Source organism: Lissotriton helveticus, chromosome 1_1 (assembly GCF_964261635.1).
Source record: "Lissotriton helveticus chromosome 1_1, aLisHel1.1, whole genome shotgun sequence".
NCBI lineage: Eukaryota > Metazoa > Chordata > Amphibia > Caudata > Salamandridae > Lissotriton > Lissotriton helveticus.
In genome coordinates this window covers 1,567,575,270-1,567,593,428 of record NC_136057.1, presented here as the reverse complement: position 1 = coordinate 1,567,593,428, position 18,159 = coordinate 1,567,575,270, and positions in this window count along the sequence as shown.

Below are 18,159 nucleotides of genomic sequence, written 5' to 3'. Positions count from 1 at the left end.
TTCAAGACAGGAAACAAGAACATTTTCATGGGGTCACAGCCCCTCTTTTATACACAAAATCCCTTTGTCTGAGGCTGCAGGGCAAGGGGAGAACCAGTTACAACTGGTTCTTGAGCACTTTGTTGTGCTCAGCCCCTCTCACTATTCACAGGACAGGCTAGGGATATCAGATGCACCACAGGGGGTGGAGCTAGCATTGTGAAGGGAAGGCCCAGCCCTATTCAGGTCCCAGGTACACCCCTCCTTCACATCAACATGCACATCTCCCCATTCACCACCGGGGCAGACCACTCCTGACTCCTGGGGCCAGGCACACCAGCCAGCTCCAGCCAATCACAAGCCAGACAGTCAATTCCCATTTACTACACAGACATGCCAACTTCTAGAACTGGCACTTCCACACCAGACACAATAAATCTGCACACATCATCGCTCAGCATTTAATCACACGAGCCTGCACATACCAAACTCAACCCTGCACTCCCCACACATCAGGAACTACAATGGACACACATATCCCCCATGCATTCCTATTGGAGGGCAGGCCAATCTCCCCCACACACTCAGAGAGCGCACACACTTTACAATGGGGCACAGTGTCAAAGTGCGCAAAGACCAGAAATCACTATACTTATGTAACCTTAAAAGGCAAAAAGGTCAGGGGTGAACCTGCCAGAAGGGCCAAGTCCAACACATACTTATATCACGTTTATGTTTTGGTATTTATCTTGAAAACTATTTTCTTCCAAGTACAGCGTCTTGAATAAATTGTAGATAAAACAGTAGGAAATGCTCAAGACAGCAGCTGTATGTAATTCTGTGGCTGCACCTTTTACCACATGATTATGGATTTACTGCACTTACCATATAATTTACACAATTTGCAGATTTCACCCAAATGTTGCTTCTAGGTGAAATCGATGTAAATAATACTGTCAGAAAATGTGCCACATAATTTGCATTTTTGCAACATATTTTGGAGAACTTGCTACATAGTTTTCTACTCTGTGCCACATAACCCATGTGAAAGTATTTCAAAATTGAGTGACTGATGAGTGTTGGACTAGAAAATATTTCCAATCGACTCCTCCACTTAGCATTATGCTTAAGTTAGCATTTGCGTGATGATTGAAACTAACTTGTCTCATTTTGTCTGCCTCAGCAGAAAGCAGCTTCGATATTTTTTTTTATTTGTCCAAGTCTGAGCTTCGTTGCCTCAGTAAATACATGAATGTGCCTTCGCATACCATCTTTGTTAGATCGACCTGTTTTCATGCTCACAGTGGCGGGCACGAACAGAGTAACTTTGAGGCTGAGAGAACATGTACCGGATCCCAGGAGTGCAGCTCATCTTCTGTCTCCTTTGTTAATCTGCTCCAACTGAAAATGTACAGTTTTCAGCGGGTTACGCTGGGCATTAGAAATGTATTCGGACCAGAGGGGTTTGCCTAGGTGAGACCGATTGTGGTATCCCGGCAGCAAATCTACCAGGATATTGTACCCCTACCGATTCCATGGGGCACAGTTAAGCCTTTTTTCATGACCACGTGATTAAGTTTGGTTGCGTAGGTACCAGATGCATGCCTCATTTATTTGCAGCATTGAATTAATTATTATCAGTTTGTGTTTAATAGCTTATTAGGCTTTAAATAAGGAGTGGCGAACACAGGGCTGGTCCCTGTGTAGCCCTGAGGAAGTGCTAGGGGGACTCACAAAACATGTTGGCAGACAGGAATTGTTAGGTACACCTAAACCCATCACAATTTAGGTATCCTACCATTTCTACCCCATTTTTAGCTTTACCACCTAGGAGCCGGAATAAAGTTTTTTGCAACTCACTAGGCAGGTAATTTTAACTTATCACATGAACTCCACTCCTTCACATCACATTCCTTGCACCACACATAGTCCTTTGTAAGTGCTCCTACGTAATTCCGCAAGTCGCAGCACACCCCAGTCCGTAGAGGGCTGGGATGGCCCCTATGATGAAGCATGTCACCGTGGGGCAACCCTGGTGAGTGAGGGGACACCTAAAAAGAGGAATATATTTTTCCCTTTTTTTCTTTCTTGGAACTATTGACACTATTCCAACACCATTGTTTGTTTTGGGAATAAAGTCATAGACTACGGCTGGGTTCTTGATCTCTGTCCTCAGAGATCTTGTGTGACTTATTAATACTTGGAGAGTGAGCCCTAGCCTTTCTCCCTCTACCTCCCTTTTTGTTAATGTCATTAGAAATGCATAACATCTGGTGTAATGTTGGTGAGGGTCAGTCCCCTCTGTAACATCTTAGGAGGCTATTCAGACTGAACTCCTCCTATTAACATTATGCTTAAGTTAGCATTTGCGGCACCATTTAGCATTTAGCCGCCATTTTGTGTGATGATCAAAACTAACTTCTGTCTAATTTTGTCTGCCTCAGCAGAAAGCAGCTCTGATATTTTTTTTTATTTCTCCAAGGCTGAGCTTCGTTGTCTCACTGAATACATGAATGTGCCTTTGGAAACCTTCTTTGTGAGATAGGCCTGTCCTCATGCTCACAGTGGCAGGCACAGACAGAGTAAACTTGAGGCTGAGATAACATGTCCCCGATCCCAAGAGTGTAGCTCATCTTCTATGTCTCCTTTGTTAACCAGCTTCAACTGGAAATTTCCAGTTTTGGGCGGGTCCCGCTGGGCATTGGAAATGTATAACATCTGATGTAATATTGATGAGGGTCAGTCCCCTCGGTAGCATCTTAGGAGGCTAGTCAGACTGCACTCCGCTCGGGCGCAATACTAATAAATAACTTGGTTGTATTCTCTACTGTCTGACTGACTCTTCAATTGTACGGAATGCTGAGAGGTGGTCGTGAGTGACCTGGGTGACCCTAATCTGGTCACTACCTTCATTAGCATTTTTATTTTATGCTATGACATGCTTTTTACAAAAAGTACAGGAACTGGCTGTCAAGGCCAAGCAAGAAATGTTGCCATTCCATCATGGAAACTGGATTTTGGGTGCCTAGATTGTAGAAGATGGTGGTCCACTCACTCATCTGGCAGACAGTGGGTAAGTAAAAAAGGCTCATGGATAACTCTGTGGACTGACTTGAGCACACAACAGGAAAGAAACACTGGCTGCCAGAAGTGTGTTTAACTGACTTTCTATGGTGGACATATCTGAAGGAAAGTCAAAATCATGGGCAGCAAAGGAAAACTCATCCTCCACCAAGTACAAGGTTTGGTTGTGGTACAGAGAAGACTTTGTAGCAGCCTGGAATGGCTGGAATAGTGTCCTTGCGGATCATTTATTTGCACAAAGTTTGGCAGCCACATGGAAACATTGCTATACCAATCTATCAATGCTTCATAACTGTTGGAGTAGGTTAGCAAGAAGGTACATATCGAGGAGGGTGGGGGGGAGGCTAGAGAAAGTAGCAGGCATGGATCATTCAAATATCCCCCTATCCGACACAATTGAGCCACATTTAAGAAGTCATTAGTTCACAGGTACTCAGTTGGGAGCCCTGTAATGAGAGAAATCTATATATATTTGTAAAAGGGAAAGAGGCGAGATCACTGGCATGGATGCAAAAGCTGAAATATTCTCAAAGCAGCAATTTAGACTAACAAAATACTTCCTTAAACTTGATTAATCCAATCAGTCACACAGTGACGACTGAATGCATCTCTAGGGATTGATCAGTAAAAGATATACTTAAATGGGCAAAATGAAGTATGTACTGCTGCTCTGGTCAGCGGGTTGGATGGGCTCTGGTTCCCAATTTAACAGAGTCACTATGATGAAAGGCTGAGATAGCCATGCCAGTAGCCATACCTAACCTTCAGTTAATCTTCAGATTTCTGCAGCAGGCCCAATAGCACCCTCTCTACTACTGTCTTATGAATAATGATGGTTAATATGGAACATGAAATTACTTTAAGTGCAGTGCCGTTCTTTCCTCAATAAATGCACAATGTGTTGCATATACTGGTCAGTTTGCATCAATCGGCTGCCCTGATTTGTTGCTCAACTACTTTCATTCAATGTTAAGCTTACCATATACATTTCCATACAATTATTGCCTTGCTCCATTCACTCAACATGCCCACATTCAATGCTCATTGCCTTATTGACTCCTCAGACCGTCCTATCACTGCTCACTGCCTCATTCTCTGCCCGATGCCTCATTCAACCCTCATTCTAACTCAGTGCTACTCAAAGAATGGGCCGGGGTCCATATGCGGCCCCCCTGGCCTTTACATTTTTTTATTTTTTTTATTTTATTTTATTGAGACCAGACATTAAACAATACAGATTCCTACTTACACAGCAGAATTAGTTATTAATACAGAATAAAATAAAAAGTCGTTAAACAAGTTAGACAAGTAACAAGGCAAAAAACATTCCTGAAAATTGAACTAAAGAAAGCAAAACAGAGACAAAAGAAAATAGTAAACGATAATGCATCCTAAATATAGCTTTTCCTTTATCCGACCCATTCCGCCACGGGCGCCCAAATCTTGGTTGCCAATTGCCGCCTCCTCCCCCCTCTACATGAAAAAACGGAGAATTCTAGCCGATGTATAGCTAAAAGTCTTGCACGCCACTGCACAAATGTTGGGGCTTCCGGTGAAAGCCACTGAGAAGTTATGCACAGACGGACCTGCGACATGGCAATAAATATGAGGGCTAATTCATTTAAGGTGTTACTGCCAACTAGTGTATTACCAACCTCCACCCCAAAAATCACAAGTGCCGGAGTCATAATACATCTAATCTTGAGTGTACCATTTATAAAGCGCTCGATATTATCGAGAAACCCACAGAGGGATGGACAAGAATAAAACATATGTATTACATCAGCAGCCAGCAGCCCACATCGTGCACAGGCATTGCCCTTTATGGCACCCCATTTTGCTATCTTAGCGGGTGTGTAATATAAATCTAACATTGCCATATAGCTTTGAGTCTTGAGTGAGCCTGACACAATAACCTGACTAGCAAGTTCTAACACCGAGGTTAAATCGATACCAGCCCTTCCTAATTTCAATTCCCACTTAGCGCTTTGAGCTGTCAGATCATCCGGAAGTGTTGAAACTATGGGCCAGATGTAGGTCGGTCGGTAACGGCCGAAAATCAGTATTTTCGGTCGTTACCGACCGGTATATGGGTGACAGGTATGTAGGGGGCATTATTTTAACGAATCGGTAAAATTACCGATTCGGTAAAATAAAACAAAATCGGTAAATTTACCGATTCTGAGGCACCGAGATGTAGGTGGGACTCTTCAGAGTCCCAGAGGCCTTACAGAATCGGTATTTTACCATCAAATCCAATTTGATGGTAAAATACCGATTCCGGTGTGCATGCACATGTGTGCATGCACACCTATGCCATGTGACAGGCAGACCTGCCCTTAGGGCATGTATGCCTGCCACATGGCACCCGAGCCTGTTTTGGGGGTGCCAGAGGGTGTCAAAGTGACACCCCCTGCACCCTTGTGCAAATCGGTATTTACCGATTCTGTAATTACAGAATCGGTATTGCCCATTGATTCCTATGGGCTTCACAGCCCATAGAAATCAATAGGAAATACTGATTCGGTATTTCCAGATTCGGTAAATACCGAATCTTAAAGATTCGGTATTTACACATCTGGAAATACCTACATCTTCCCCCTTCATATTTACCACTTCTTAAATACCGAATCGGTAAAATTCGGTATTTAAGAAGTGATAAATAAGAATTACCTACATCGGGCCCTATATGTTGATACAATATTCCTATTCTACTTCTCTTCTTGATCAATTCAATAAGTGGTACTTTCTCCAGCATAGCAGGTGTTTTCTTCGAGTACTTTTGACTAAAGCTTTGGACCTGTAAATACTTTAAAAAATCACGTGGAGATAGCTGAAATTTATCCCTAATATCCCTATAGGATAAGACTACTCCGTCCTCCACCATATCACCCAACCCATAAATACCTTTACTTTGCCAACTATGCATAACATGATCCTGAAAGATGCTGGGAAACATTCGAGTGGCGTTGAAAGGCGTATATAAATTCATATTTGGGATAGCTAGTTTCCTCCTGATCAACCGCCAAATAATACATGCAGCGATTAGAACTTTAAAGCGGGTTCTCTTGTAGTAGCTGGGTTCGAGGACCTCGAGTAAAATATCTTTTGCAGCAGACCCCAGCCCGATCTCAAAAATAGTTGGACTATTACATATTGTTACATTCGCTTTATCTCCACAAAGCAGCCCAATAGTACATGACAAGACTGGGAACCGACCAACCCCCTCGATCACGGGGAAGACACATCCATTTGGCTACCCTACGTGAACGCCTATAACCCCACAAAAACCTATGACAGACCCTATCTGCCTTTGTCAAACTTGTTTGAGAAATCAAAAGTGGGATAGTCCTGAATAAATATAAGAACTTAGGAAGGACTAATATTTTAATGACGCTACAGCGTCCATATAAAGATACATGCAGGTTATCTAGTCGCTCTAATTTAGAGTTTACATCATCTATAACCGGTAGGATATTTAAATCTGGTATGGTATCCACTGCAGAAGTTAAACGCATACCTAAATACGTGGCATCAGGAACAACTGGGGCATCTGATATTGGCATACCCGGAGTCTGAACCACCTGGGTCTTTGAGACATTGAGCTTATAGCCCGATACTGCCCCAAAGTGCCCTGCTAATTCCTTAAGTTCCCTAAAAGCAGATGAGACGTCTGATGTTATAACGACTATATCATCTGCATACGCTAACAGATTATACAACGTATTACCGGCTCTTGTCGGTATTATACCCTGATTAGCCTCGATTTTGGAAAGGAAGGGATCTATATACAGGGCGAACAACAGGGGTGAACAGGGACACCCCTGTCGTGTGCCCCTAGTGACGGGGAAAGAACTTGTCTGCAGGCCAGAAATGCGTAGTTGTGCTCTTGGAGATAGATACATTGCACAAATCGCCTGTATAAATTCTTTTGGAAATCTCTTCAACTTCAGGACATCCCACGTGAACCCCAGGAGACCCTGTCGAACGCCTTCTCGGCGTCCAACAGGATCAACCCGAGGGGAGAATTAGTAACATGGGCCCAGTCCAGTAATGCAATGGAACGTCTGATATGATCAGCGGTGTCCCGGCCCGGTATGAATCCATGCTGATGCACAGAGACCAGAGGGGTAATCACCTGCACAAGTCGACCGGCCATTATTTTTTATTAAATTTTAGAATCGCTATTAATTAGAGAAATCGGCCTAAATGATGATGGCAACAACTCAGGTTTACCCTTATTTTTAAACAAAACTATGGTTGCATTTTGCCATGATTCCGGCACTATGCCCCTCTGGGCTGCTCTTAATACCTCAAGGAAGATCTGGCCTATTTCAGCTAAGAACACCTTATAAAATTCTAATGGGACTGCATCAGGGCTACTAGCCTTGCCATTAGCCAGATATTTTACTGCGATCTCGACCTCCTCCCATTGAATGGGGGTGGCCAGGAATTCAGCCTGTTCAGGAGAAATAACGGCGGTCGCAAGATCTGCTAAAAAGTCTTCCGCTGCCCTCTCTACGTTAGGCCTAGAAGTATCTTCTCGATATAGGAGGGAGTAGAAGTCCAGAAAAACTTCATTAACCTGTTCCTAGGTATCATGTATAATTCCACATTCGTCTTGAATTTTTACCACCTGACTCTTTATACTTCGCTGACGAAGTCTCTTGGCCAGGACCCTGCCTGAGTTCTCCCCAAACTCAAACATCTCTGTACGAATTTGCAGATACTTTGACGCAAGATCCTGACCAAAAGACTCCAGCAGCCGAGCCTTAAGAATCGCCACCTTTTGAAGGCAAGAGACTATATCATTCCCATCCTTAATATTTAAAGTCAATTCAATGTTTGCATCCCTAAGCTCTTTAACCCCAATGCGCATCTGCTCTTGTTCTAGATTCCACCTATAGGAAGAGAAGCTTTTAGTCTCGCCCCTTTGTCCAGGTTTCATCATGTCCCAAACCACTTGGTCTGTGGCAGAGCCCCTATTAATATTCAGAAATTGAACTACCCATTTTTTAATATGTGAGCAGTACCCCAAGTCAAATAAAAGCTTCCTTTCAAACGTCCAGTCTCTAGGTGGTTTCCTAATTTGTGGCCAAGGACATTCAGCGATCAATGGGTTATGGTCAGAAAGGAGCCGCGGTAAGCAGAAAATAACACTGGCAGCTGCCACTTGTTTTGACAAAAAAACAGTCTAACCTAACATTTTTCTTATGGGGTATAGAATAGAACGTAAATCCATCCTCTGTTTTGTTATGGAGAAACCATAGATCAGCAAGATCATGCTCCTGGAGAAGACCCTGAAGAACTCTAAAGACTTTTGGTTTTCTCCCCACATAATTATGAGCACTAGCGAGATCAAAATCACTTAACATATTAATATTCATATCTCCACAAAAAAGAAGTGGACTAGGCCATGTTGCCAATTCAACATCTAAATATTTGAATACATCAGGGTCATCTAAATTCGATCCGTATACGTTACGAATTGTTAGCAATTTACCACCTATGCGCAATTCCGCTATGGCCCACCTACCCATTCTATCCCCCAATGTCCTTTTACATATACCAACACTGCTCTTTGAGTAAATAGCGACCCCTCTAATCATAGATGTCTGCTTAGAACAGTCTAACAGCTCAAACCCAGGCAGCCTTAAGCACTCCCGCTTCCCCCATGGAATGTGTGTCTCCTGTATAAAAAGTATATCTACACGCATAGAATTGACAATTTTAGAGAAAAGAGCCCGCTTTTTAGCATCGTTAAGGCCACAAATATTCCAAGTACCTATAACAAGTTTATCCTGCCCCATCAAAGCGTAAAAAGACAAAACATAGATGAGCTTTCCTCAGCCTATATGGTATACCGTAATACCTGCCTACCATTATATGACAAATCTGTACTGCCAATTCTGCAAAATGGGTCTCAATTTTTTGATTTTTAAAACAACCCCACTAACCCACCCCCACCCCTTACCACCCCCTACAACTCCCCCCCCCCCCCCCGCCCCTCACACCCCCACCACCCAAAATGAGGCTTAAGGACTCTGTCTTCAGTAAGGTTGAGGTGCAACAACCGTTCCCCCACCCCATAAAATTCCCTACACCACACATATGGCACTCTTTTACCCCCCTCTCGAACACAATTACTTACTCCTCTAAACAGTGTTAATTCACTTTTGGGTATCAAAATCTTAATCAGAAATCCCTAGAAACTATGGATTGCATAGCTAGAGAGAAACTCAGCAAATAAGGTTTCCTAAAAAAAAGAAGGAAAGAAATAATAACAAAACAGTTTCTCCTATTCTCCCTATGCTAATAAACAGTTACAATTGACATAAATGTCTCCCAAGGTCAATATTTTTACCAAGCGAGTAGAGTACCCAGTTATATCATGAACATAGATCGAGAAGCACATACCATTGTAAAGAGAGATACACTAAATGATATTCCAGCACATAACAAACGTTGGGATTAACCCTACCCACCACCCAAAATTCCAAATGTCTTAGAAACAAATAACAAGTTATAAGTTCTCAATATCAAACTCCTATACTAGGTAGCACATTTTTTTTTTAGCATTTTAAAAAAAAAAAATTCAGATCTGATAAGTAGTCCTGCGCCATACTGCCAGATGTAAAAAACATCGTTTGACCATTGATAATGACCTTAAGTTTGGAGGGATTGAGCAAAAAGACCTGAGCTCCTATTGCTTGAAAAGGAGCGAATAGTTTCTGCATTTGCCATCGTTCGTTAACAGTTGTCGGACAGAAATCCGGGCGAACAAAAAACTCACACCCCATACCAGTTCTTTTTTTGCCAGGCCTTGCTAGATCATAGAGAGCTTCTCGCAGCAAATAATTATTTAAACAGATCAAAATTGCCCTTGGGTGTGAGTTTTGGTCACCCTGTCTATCTCTCCCACGCTGCCGCACCGCAAACGGGAATCTGTGAGCACGAATTACTTCCTTTTCCCAGTTCCATGAAGTCAATTCTGGAAATGCCTCCTTGAACAACTGAACAATGAACTTACGAGGATCGGACCCCTCTCTTGTTTCTGCAATTCCTAATACACGTAAATTATTACGGCGTGATCTATTCTCCAAGTCCGTGAGCTTCCAGTCCACCTCAACTTTTGAGTTCTGTAAGGACTCTACTGCAGTTTATTGCTTTGCCAGCGTATCTTCTGCAGAGGATACTCTCTCCTCAACTTCCACCACACGTGATGTTACTTCAGCACATGTTTTTATTGACCGCCGAACAGTATTCTGTAGTTTCCTTACAGCACCTTGCGTTCACTGCCCCTCCATTTTTGTTTCACTACGATGTATCATAACAGTCTTATAGATCAGGCCAAGCGTAATTGAATCCTCTTCCAGCTCTTCGTCCAAGTTAATCTGCACCAAAGGCTGTACTCGATCACGCTGTACTCCTTCACTAATATCCTTTATTTTCTTCACCGTGTCCTGGGACTGAAACTGTTCAGGGTCTTCTCCTTCTTCATCGTCCGGTAGGTCCCCCCAGACCCCAAGATTGCTGGCGCTGTCCAATTCATGTTCCTTGTCAGAGAGGGTTGTTAAGTCCGACATTGAATAAAATTTTCCATCTGTTTCGAATTCGAGCTCCTTATCCAATGCCAGAGTAGATATTTCCACATTCGAACCAGACTGGGAGATGACATCTTCTACAACCATTGCCGGAGTGATTACTTCTGTCTGGACCGGATTTCTTTTTATCGCTGAAGAGCCCTCTTCACTACCAGCTCTGACAGCTTGTTTTTTTCCGATGAGCTCATTAGTCAGCTCCAAGTTCTCTTTCGGCCTGGCACCGCGCCTTTTATCAAAAATCGCTGCAACTGCAACTGTTTTTTGTTTGATAGGTGTCTCTTGAGTCTGGTGGGCTGCTGAGTCTCTATAATGATTCTGTAGAGCTCCTAGTGCACCTTGCCCCCCTTGCGCTTGTAATTGTGGGACAACCACTAACCCAGCCACTGGCCCAGGCTGCGTTTTCACAATTTGGCCATTAGTGTCTCCTCTTCCCGCTCCTGCTCCTATGGCCACACTAGCCGAGCTGCTTTCAGCGCAAGCTACAGTTGACTTGCAGGCCGCTCCTCTCGTTCTAGTTTCGTTGCTACTTATGTCGGAGTGAGTGCTCTGCTCCTCACTAATTGAGGTCCCAGCCGGTGTCTCAGTCACTGCCCCAACTTTGTTCCTTGCGTTGCCCCTTCCCTTCGGCGCCATCCTAATGGCAAACAGAGTCTATTGCTATTGCTGATTTCGAATTTTGTATGAAATAGAAGATGAACCTAAGTTACAGCCCAGCACAGAAAAGTTCACTGTTAACTAGATTCTTTAAAGCCCCTTTTACCTTCGATACTTCAGTGCTTCGAAAGTGCTTCGAAAAGAGGCCTCAAACACTCAGCTCCTCGGCAGGAATCTTCCATGCATTCCGTAGACTACTGGGCTATAAAGATGTTGCCACCAAGTTTTTAAATCGTTTGACTCGACAAGTAAGTCGAGCCGAGCACAATACGCAGCCGCTCGTCAAGGAATACAGAGGCGAAGGGGAGTAAGCAAAATTTCCACCAACGGGATCTGGGCAGTCTCTACCTCAAAGCGCCGCACTCGCACGGTCGGACAATTACACCCAGCTGAGGCCGCTGAGACCGCTCTCTCCATACGCCGCAAGGAGGGCCCGAAGCGGCGAGCCCAGAAGCTTTTCAGATGCCAAAATGACGCTGATCCCACGAAGCGCTTTTAACTTTTAAATCGGTTGTAGTCCATCCAAGATACGGAAAGAAGTCGGCAGCATGGAGCAGGTGAATAGCGGGCGGGAAGAGTAGGGAAATCACCACTAGTAGGGAGTTTGAACGGGGTCATCGGCGGAGCACCTCACACGGCCACAGTTGCGGCTGCCATCTTGCCTTTACATGTGGACTCCTGATCAACAACAACACTGGGCTGCTGTTCACTGAACTCAGCATTAACATTAAAACATACAGGCAAACTTTTGTTCAAAGGTTAATTGAAGTTTGAAAAAAGTAAGTAACTTTGTTGCCCTGCTCCACCTAAATTTACGAACTCTTTCATTTTCAAAGCTGTTTTGCAGCAAAAGTGTAAAAATATGATAACATCTCTTCAAAATGTGTATTTCACTGCTCACAATTTGGTAAAGTGGGGAAACTGGGATTAATCTCAGGCTTTCTGGTTTCACATTGTGCAATTCAGCCACTAGATGTATATGCTTTGCTTCCCCTATCCCCACCTTACCGCCACCCACCCCCAATTGCCACCCTGCGGGCAATGATGCGGCCCTTGTCACATCACTGACAATACTTTGAGGCCCTTGACACAATGTTTGTGAGTACCCATGGTCTAACTCATTTACTTCCAAGCCTGCCGCAATTCAATGGTTGCTCTGCCCAGTAAATTGACACGGACTCATTCACGGCTCCGTGCCCTGCACACTCCTTATCCCATCTTATATTCTGCTCAGTACCTCATTCCCTATTCTGACCATCTTATTCACTGCTGAACACCTTTTTCACTCTTTAGCATACTTCGCTCACTCTTCATCATGCCCCTTTTTGCCACTGAGTCATTTTCCGCCCAGTGTATCATTCACTGTCCATTCTGCCTCGTTCCATGTTCCCTACCTCATGCAATGCAATGATCACCCTGTCCTCCTGACTAGGGTTGTTGCCTCATTCTTTTTCAGATATCCTGATCTATTTCTCATCATAGCACATCCATTGCCAGCTACCACATTCACAAGTCCTAGATTTGTCGTTCTCTGCTGTATCCATTGACAAACATCCCTCTACATTGTTTGCTAATTTAGTCACTGGGCAGCCAGTCTCAGAACTAGTTGGGGACTCAGTCACTCAGCTTCGTTCTTTTACTGGTCATCCCATTTCACTCAATGGCCAATTTGTTTCATTCAGTCAGTGATCTCTTGCTGCTCACCGATCACTCCGCATCACTGCTCGGCTGACAGTTTCCCTAGTCTCCCAGTCTCACTCACTGATCGCTTCCTCTCCCTCGCCAGTCAGCTTGAATCGCTTACTAGGTAGAGCGCTCCAGCCACTGACCATTCTCCTTCATTAACAGCTAACCTTACCTCCCACACTTTTTAAGATAAATAAAATACTAGGGCTACTCTATAGTAGGAACCTAGGTCACATCATATAACAAGGAAAAAAAGTTCACTCAAATTATTTCTCAAGGTAACCTGGGGGGGGGGGGGGGCTAAGGGAACTAGTGAGTTATCTGTATCTTATTCCCATACATTCAAAGTCATCCATCTTGGTCTGGCTTTTATAAATTCTAAAATAAAAACATACACAACGTTTCAATGGTACTTTCTAAGTATTTGCAGAGACAAATTGTTGAAGAATACGTTTATATTATGCATTTCCATCCATGTGTAAAGTCCTACAGTGGCATTGCGACACGATGCTTAAAAAGTGCTTGTGCTAAGGAATGAGAAAGTGACTTGGCACGAAATGATACATGCAATCGAACAATATGTACAAATAATAAATAATACAACTGACTTAATTAAAACAAACTTAACTAATTGTGTTTTCAGCACAAAAGCCCACTTGTTTGTGTGTGACCCTTAACTTGCACCCCTTTCCTACTCCTTTTCGGGCAGCAGCGACTCGTGTCATGGGAGAAGCTTGCAGAGGGACGCGATGTGCCAGGGCGAGGTTTTTCATACGGAACCCAACACTCACGAACCTCAAAAAATTATCATTATTCACTTTTTTAAAATAAAGGTAATTGTCCCATTTTCCATAAGTGGTAATTAAAGTGCAGTGATGAGTTTGACATCTCCTGTCTCCCTGCGACTCTTGAAGAACCGGAGTTTCAGGGTGAGAAGATTACCGCCTATAATTTCGTCAAGGAACATCTTGTTCCATCCATCAAACTGTAATCCTTCGGACATGTTCCAGTGCTTTCTAGGCTCGTTTCTTTTCTTAGAAGAAAAAAACCGGAGAAAATCCCACAATCTGAGGACTCCTGTGCTCACATTCATTTAGTTTCAAGGTTTGTTAACAATTGATTTACACCTCTACAGAGATCAACAATACAAGAATAAATATAGTATGGGCAAAGAGATATAATATGGGTAGAGACAGGGCTTAATTTGTGCCAGCGGTGGCACTGGCTCATTCTTGGGAACCAGGACTTGTCACCATCAGACTTTGAGACCAGAGCAAAATAAATAATGGTAAAACGTGTGCTACAATAAGTAAGAAGGTAGAAAACAGTGTTAAACAAAGAAACCAGGATCAAAGGAACGCGCAAATGTGACATAAAAGAGACAAAGTGACTGTACAGAGTGGCATGAAGTGGAATAAAATGAGGTTGCCTTTGTGTTCAGCAACTGTTTCATTTAAATGCGCCTGCAGGAGACTTCTAAAATACTTTTTGGGAAATTGCCTATTTTATTTTACAAATGAAACCCTGTGTAGAGTTTAAGGATGTGATGTAGAGAAAGCGCCAGTTAATCAGGGGAAAGAGCATGGATGAGGTTTGGAGTACCAGGTACATGTTGGAGCTGCAGGGAGGTGTGGGTCTGCAAACCCCATCCCTTAGGCTGACATGTGTGCCCCTAAATGTCAATCATGGATGACGGGGGAGACAGAACTCTGGAGGAAAAGCGCAGGATTAAGAACAGATCCACAGCAAATTTTATGTGAGGAGGAGGTGTGATTTATTGCTGGAGAGTGGCGGGCTTAGCCGCATGTAAAATATGTCCAATCTAAGCTTTTTGTTTCATAACCAAATATCTCCGCTTCTCCCCTTTGTGCCTCCTGATCACACGTGCCCCCCCCCCCTCCAAACTTTCTCTGAACACTCATTACCTTCTCTGGTCATTGTCCATTCTCTTCACACACTGCCCTCTTCGCTTTCTGTCCCCTCCACTCCAACTCTCTTAGCCTCCGGCCCCGTCTGCTCCCTGCTCGAACTTCCCCAAGAAGAGTCTGCGAGCAATGGTGGTGAGCTGTGCAGGTCATGGCCGCACATTTGCTCGGAAAGGAGACTCTTTAAACACGCCACTACTTTTATTACTAGTTTCGGTGGGGAAAGCCGGAGCTGGGGTCCCAAAAATAACACCGCCCCGCCTGCTAGAAACAACAAGCGAGTGCAATGCAATAGATGTCGCATTTACGCGAGTTTCGGCTATTGGCATTGTAAATGACAATGCCTTTTATTTACGTTTTAAAAACCAAAACTTAAATAAAAAGCATTGTCAATTACAACAACGCCAACAGCTTTAACTCGCGTAAATGCGAGACCTATTGCTTTGAAAACGCTTGTAACATTGGGCAGTACCGGAAAGGGGACCCACAGACGTATCTTTTTATGCGAATACAATGCTGTTTTAATTCAGGCAGAGTATTGCGTCTACATTTTAAACAGTTTTACACAAACAAAACCGCGCCAAAAAGTGTAATAAAGTTCTACGTATACCATACCTTCCCCGCCCTTGGGCAACGGCCTTTCCTACTATGGCAGCCCTCTGCTCAATTTGACGCAAAACTGATAACATGTAACGCAACATTTTGCCAGTTCCACTTTTGCTTCCGATCCCACAGCCAGCAATGGAATGAAATACACGATTCACCCAGACTGCACCCTAGCAGAAACAAGTTTAGGAGCCTCTCCTACGCAAGAGCGAAGTTCGTGTCTACAGCTGTTAAGTAAAGAAAGAAAAGCCGGCAAAGTTTTGGTGTTCCATAATATGGGAAAACGAACTGACACTGCACTGAAACGGCGAGGCTATAAGTTAAGAACTTCTGAGCGCCCGGTTTACTAAAGACATGAACAGCACACGTTCAAATACACCAGCTACTGACAAATTAAACTTACACAGCCAAACAGATCGCGGTAAAGCCGCCGACTCTTTAAAGATATGCCTCATCTGCATAATGAATGTCAATTAGCTTTGTGAACGTCAGAGGGTTTGAATTTGTTTAAGGCTCTTCTACTCCTTATTGGCTGTGCATGTATTAACGTCACGCCCTGCACCGAAGGATTGTGGGCTTTGTGTGGCTTTAAAAGCAACAGGCTGCCTCATGTTTAAAGAATTAGTTGTTTGTTAGCAAAGGTAGTCGCAGTGTGGGTGATTTTATGGTCGAAATAAGACTTTAATTTTTGTTTAATGTTGGTCAGATACATTTTTTCGTGCTGACTACATACTTGTTTTGATATGGGAATAATTTAGCGACATTTTTAATGTTTTATAATCGGAAAAACGAGGTGATATGCAAATAAAATCATCTTTCATTACGTTTTTTTAAAGAGTTTAACGATTGTTTATTTCTTGTTAATAGATTTTTTTAACAAGCAAACCATGAAGTGTTAAGTGTGAATTGTATCAACGATCAGCAAGTTAATAAAATATCTTAATATGCTTCTTTTTAATGTTTGCACATTTTTGAAATGCTTGTTGCATTGCAGCCAAGGCAGTTCATTTAGAAAAACTACTGATGGGTATAAAACTAACCAGAGTGGTGCGTTGGCTAAGATGTATTCTTCCAAAGTTGGGTTCTAATCGATGTTCCTGCTTTTGAGCGTATATTGTGTGATTCAATGCACTTTATGGCATATCCTTGCAAATGTGAAATATTTAAGGAAAATTGTTAAGATGTCTAACATGTCAGGGCTTTTTTAGTTTGAAAAAAATTAAATCTGTCCCCAAAGTTTTTGTGATCGCAGCTCGTTTTATGGAAGCTTTGGGTGCCAAATACTAAGGCTGTGTAATGTTAATTGTAACTTATGCCTCGTTAATTCACCACCAGACACTGTCTTTTTTTACTCTAGTAAGTTTTTACATCCTGGCTTTCATCCTTTGTTACTAGTGTTCTAGCTTTCTTTTCCTCTGCTTCTCCTTTTGTGTTTTCTCTTTCTCTGCATCAAAGTTAGTTGAGGGAAGAGAAGTAGCTGTCTCCAAAAACGAGTGGCGTTGTTCCAAACCTGCCCTCGCCACTGCTCAAATTAAGCACATTGCAAAATATAAACATATAATTCATGTAGTCTTAAAGCAGTCTTTTTCATGTGTATGCTTGTTGACTGGTTTTTATTTGTTGAAGAAACGGAGAACTTTATCAAAATTAGATTTAAGCATCCAATCTTAAGTGGGCGCCAGAAATAAAGATTTCACCCAAAGCATGTTTCTTTGTCTATCCAGGAGCTAGCATGAAAATATTCTTGAGTAAAACATATATTGGCGCATAAAGGTGCTTCAGGTCTGCCATTTTCACAGTTTGGTTTCTTTAACTCAAGTCCAGGGGCATAACACAGGCCCCCGCAGCCCCTGCGGTGCAGGGGGGCCCCCTCAGCACAGCACTTTGGCCAGAGAACTCTAGATAGAGTCTGGAGGGGCCACATCATGTACAGTGCTGGGGGCCCCCCCTCAATTTTCCTTATGCCACTGCTCAAGTCATCCATTATGCTTACGCCTACTAAAGCATGCAGCACGGGACCCTCCTCTTAGGACCTTGTCTTTTTGTCACAGTGAGTGACTGCTTTATGCCTAATTACCGGTGCAAAACTGGATTAGAAGTTTACAGAAGTTCAAGGGATTATTCAACAATACTTTACTTTATCCGTGCTTTTGCTTTTCTTGCCATTATTTAGTATTAGCATATTTTTAAGTCATTTTTAGTGGTCCTACACTGTCTTCGGGTTTCAGTAATTCAAACCCTAGGTGCCTTTACTAAGATCAAATAGGAACTGTATATACTGGTGAAGTGCACTAAAACAGTTTCTATGCCTATAATAAGTGCTCATGAAAAAAACTTGCAGCAACTTTTCGACACAAGATCAGTTGGATTTGACAATGCTTGTTTAATGCTAGCTAACTATAAGTAGGGGTTTTATTTCAATATACAAGTACACATATGCAAGGCAAAATATGAGGAGTATTTGCTAAATTGCACACATATAACTTGGGGTGTAATCCTGACCACCACATGCCCATAAGTCATGTGATTCTGGGCAAATTGTGTCACCACTTGGCTTAACATTGTGGATTTGTACAAAATGTGATTGTAAATAAGTGAAGTGTAATGCTACTGGAAATACA